This window comes from Mus pahari, chromosome 5, assembly GCF_900095145.1.
Source record: "Mus pahari chromosome 5, PAHARI_EIJ_v1.1, whole genome shotgun sequence".
Taxonomy (NCBI): domain Eukaryota; kingdom Metazoa; phylum Chordata; class Mammalia; order Rodentia; family Muridae; genus Mus; species Mus pahari.
This window is the reverse complement of record NC_034594.1, coordinates 25767024-25772035: the sequence shown is the minus strand read 5'-3', so window position 1 is coordinate 25772035 and position 5012 is coordinate 25767024.

Genomic DNA, 5012 nt, shown 5'->3' with positions numbered 1-5012 from the left:
GGTGTTTTATTACATGGTTTCTGTTTCCTCTTTGGCCTTCTGGGCATTGTGGTCTGGATTTCTGGTAGCCTGCTAGGTATCTGAACCACTAGTGAGTGTCTTACCAGGTTGTAGGCTTGAATTCTGGCAAAGTGCTTAGCCTTTGGGGTAGCAGGATATCTCTGCTCTTCTGAGTGGTATGGCCTGTACCTGAGCAGCTGGAGTCTGTTGGCATTGGGAGCAGATGCCCAGCTATGGGGCCATGGGTGAGGTGTGGGTGCATGAGGTAGTAGAATGAGTCTTGGGGAATTGAGTCTAGGGAGTGAGGAGTTGATAGAGTCTCACTCACCTGTACTTCTGACTGGTTTGGCCTGCACCTAGGCAGCTGGTGATGGTTAATTTTAACTGTTGACTTTACACAACCAGGATTACCTGGGAAGACATTCTTTATGAGGAATTATTTAGATTAGGTTGCGCTGTTGGAGGTATGCTAGTAAGGGATTTTCTTAATTGGGTTAATTGAGATGGGACGATTCACTCAGAATGTAGGCAGTACCTTTTCATGGATTTTGGTTCTGTCTGGACTGTATAAAAAAGGAGAAAATGAGCTGAGTGTTGAGTAAGCTTTACATATGTATATGCATATGTATATATATATATATATATATATATATTAGTGATATATAAGAACCATTATTTGTTTACATATATAGATTATCATTTTTGTCTACAATATAATAATAATAATAATAATAATAATAATAGCAATATTAATATATAAGAGGCTGGAGAAAGATTCAACGAGGCAGGGACATTGGAGCATGGTCACCTATACAATAGTTGCAGGGTGTAACAGGGACACTGCACACATAAACTAACATCAACTATGATGTTTGCACAAGATTCACACAAGATGAAGCCTGCCAAAACTATGACACAGATTGGCGAGGGCCCCAGGAAGGCTCATCCATAGCTGAGGAGCCATGGCAATTGATGGCTGTGGAGAGAGAGAGAGAGAGTTTTCTTTGCTCTGATAGGCTACCCATGTTCCAGTGGATGATAGTACATTCATAAAGACTGGCAGCACTGAGTGGACTCTAGTGAGTTTAAAAAGAGGCCATGAAGTTGTCAGCAAAAAGTATAGGTGGGTAGGTTTAGGAAGGGTTACAGAGGAGGTAGTGGAGATGGAACTGATCAAAACACAACATATTACTACAACATTCTCAGCCTGTTTATGGAAGCCAAGGTTCAATATGGTCAACAGTTTGAATATTAATGCATGTTTGATTTACAATATTTCCAAGGTTACAATAAAATTTCTTTATTTCAGATAGCAAATAAAAACCTATAACATTAAAATAACAACAAAGAGAATTGATTTTAACAATGTGTCATCCTCCACTGAAAATAATTTGAAGTATTTAAAAACTTTAGTGAATGAGGGGAATGGAGAGATAACTCAGAGATTAAGAGCACATACTATTCTTATAGAGGACTTGAGTTTAATTCTCAGCACCATATTTGGTAACTTACAACCATCTGTAACTCCAGTTCCAGAGGATTTGATGTTCTCATCTAGCCCCTGAGTACACGCACAAACAGGTGTGCACATACCCACCAACACTCCCCCCACATACATGCACAACACCCCCCACCACACACACACACACACACACACACACACACACACACACACACACACATTAAAAACCTCTATTTAAACAATTTCAGTAAATGAATTTATCTTTTTTGTGTCTTTTGTTTATTGTTGCTGAAGATTATGGTTGGATTTCTTGTTAATCTTTAATTAATATCTATGAAATAATAAGCAATGAAATCTTGGATACAACATGCTTTTTTAGTTAGAAATAAGAACTTAATAGTGTTTTTCCCATTTGAAATCTGTGTATGTATTTTCAGCCTGTTATGCACACACTTACAACAGCCAAGAAGAGCCTCACTACTCATAAACTTTTGAGTCTCACATTGATACACATACTTTGAAAAGTAACTGTCTGAAGTCACCAAATAGGGATTCTTTTTCCAAATTAAGTTGCCTAATTATAAACTTCCCATTGCTAAGGGATGTAAAGGTCCGCATTAACAGCCATGGTTTCAAACAGATCATGGACAAATCTGCTTGTGGACATTTGCCAAGAAATGGAGTGTTTGCAGACGGCTTGGCATAGATTCCTATAAAGGAGCAAGCTCCACCCAACCCCTTTACTCTGCATTTCCTGATGGGCTTGCTCTAGAGAAACAAGTATTTAGACACATTTAAACCATCAACAGAAGTTTAATCTGAGAAAATGCATTATGATTTTACAGTACTGCTCATTTCACTTCACTGAACAAGACCTCAACTTCATCTTTTGAAAATAGAGATTCGCCTCTCTTCCAGCCTCATGTCCACTTGTCCTTAAAAGTGGAAGCACTGATGTCCATGTGATTTCGTGTACTGTTCCTTGAGTAGCCGTTTACTTTGAACTACAGTTGTTAGTACCCACGTTGCTGCAGTTTTGGTGAATCAGCTCACCATATTTGGATTTTTTTTTTTTTTTGGTTTTCTCCTTTCAATGGCTTCCTCTGTCTTTTTCTCAACAAATGTAAAATATTTTAATCAAGTGAAAACAGATGAAACACATGGCGAATTCTACTCAGCCAGGGCTAAGTTTGCTGATGTCATTTCTCTCATGGTGGCCAAATCGTTTTAAGGAGAATAAACAATCTAGCAGACTCGAAGCTTCAGTTAGAAACGAAATCATCTGCTCTAAGTTCTATACATCTCCCCTTTTCTGTTCCCTCTGTTTCATCCCCTCCCCCACAAGAAAGGGAAGAAACGAAGAAGGGGAATGTAAACCTCTGAAATAGTTGCATGCTTTCCTTGTGTGTCACACCACACATTTCTCTCCACCCCTCCTTTCTCATTCCACTGGTGAGTACACATATTTTTTTCTGGGCTCTTATTCTTTATGAACAGAACAAGAATGATACAGATTTATATTTGAAAAATCTGTTCACTTCAGCCTTGCTCTAAGTGCAGGCATTGTTATCTGCTTTCATGGTTTCATCTGTGGGCTCTGAAATCTTTATCTTCATGTAAGCCTGTACTTCATGTCAGTATCCGACTTAAATCCAACTTTCAGCTGACATCATGCAGTAGATGTTTCCTAAATTTGAATTCAAAATAGTTGAAGCTGAATTAGGAATTTGTATAAGGCATCCAAGCCTCATTATTATTTTCTACTGTCACGAAAAGCTTCACCAGTCACCAGGCATCAAAATTGAGTTTTTAAGGTGATTTTGGCTTCTCTTTCTTGTTGATTCTTTCTGGTGAACTGTTAGCCACACTATTATTACTTCTGGATGAAAAGACCCCACTGCTGGCACACATACCCAGATTTTCCTTGTGTGTGTGTGTGTATGTGTTTGTGTGGTTTTGAAAACTGTACCCAGGACCATTTGTTTCATGCAGTGTATTATTTTTGTTGTATGTTTTGCATATATATATATATATATATATATATATATATATGGAGGTCCTGTAGCTTTGGATCTGTAGGACTGGCTTTTTGATGTGCCCCAAACAGTTTACAAGTGATGTAGATTTTGGGGATGTGCCAACTCAAAGACCTAGATTTGGGCCTGAGTAGTAGCTGAGCTGGTGGATGGTTCTGCTCTCCCTTATCCACACAATCAGGGCAAGCTCTCCAGCACTTGTTGGGCTAAACCACCCAGTGCTCCCATCAGAAGGAGGCAGGATCAGCTCTTTTACTTTCATGCCTTCAAGACCAGCTCTCACACACTTGTGCCTTCATTGTGCTGCCCAGTCAAGGTGAGTGATCCACTCTCCCAAGTCTGCAGCCTTCGAGAGGCTGGGCCAACTCTCCTGCTCTTATCCCCCTCAGAGCTGGCTCACCTGTGGTTTTACCATTAGGGATAGATCCACTGTGTGGCCCAGGCAAGGCTGCAGGGTCTGTGTTCCTGCCAATGAAGGGAAAGGACAACTGTCCCACTCTTATGACCTTGGGGCTAGCTCTCTTAACTTTGGCAGGTGAAAAGGGGCTGGGTGTAAAGAGATGAAGGCATCGCTCTCCCACTCCAGACAGCAGGAGAGTGTTAGAGCCAGCTCTTTTTGCACTCACACAGTGGAGTCAGTTTACTTGAAACCCTGTCACTAAGGCCAGCTCTACTGTGCTGTCCAGGTGACTTGCAAAATCTGCTTTCCCTAGTGCTGCATCTAGCAAGGTACAGGGTCAGCTCTCCTGCTCTCATGACCTAACATCTAGCTCTCCTGACTGACTGCTGCAGGTGGCAAGGAGTTGTCGTGGTAGGGCATCACCTGAGTGCCTGTGCCACCTCACACCTGAGGAATGGCAGGGTCTGTACCAGGGCCAGTTCTGCTAGCTGTCCAGGATAGGGACAAGGACTAGACTACTGAGTGCTATAGCTGGTGAGGGCCAAGTTAACTTTTTCTCTCAGGACTGTAACTGCAACCCAACCTGCCTGTGGTCTTGTGAAGCAGCAGGGGGCGGGGGAGCATCACCTCAGATTAGATGGGTGTCAGCGTCAGCTTTTCTATGCTCACACCCTTGGGACCAGCTTATCTGAGCCTCCACAACAGGGTCAGCCTCATTGTACTGCCCTGAAGAGGTTCAGGGCCCACTCTCCCAAGTGCTGCCATTGGTGAGAGGTGGGGCTCACTTTCCAGAGCACTGAAGGCATCCACATGGTCCCAAGTGGCTGTACAGACCAGGGATGTCCCCATGGTTTCTAGAGATAATAGGAGCCATGGAACTCATGCCAGTCTTTATTATTTCATAACTGTGGACTTCACTCTGCCTCAGGTGGCAGGGCTAGCTGCTCACCACAAGGGGCTGTTCCTCTCCTCCCTTGCATCTCCAGTTCCATCTCCCTTCACAATACTCAAACTGTTCTGTGGGGAGCCGCCCTCACATTCGCCATTACAAGATGGCGCTGATGTCCTGTGCTCTAACAAACAAACAAGGCAGCTGCGCATGTGCTGGGTAGAT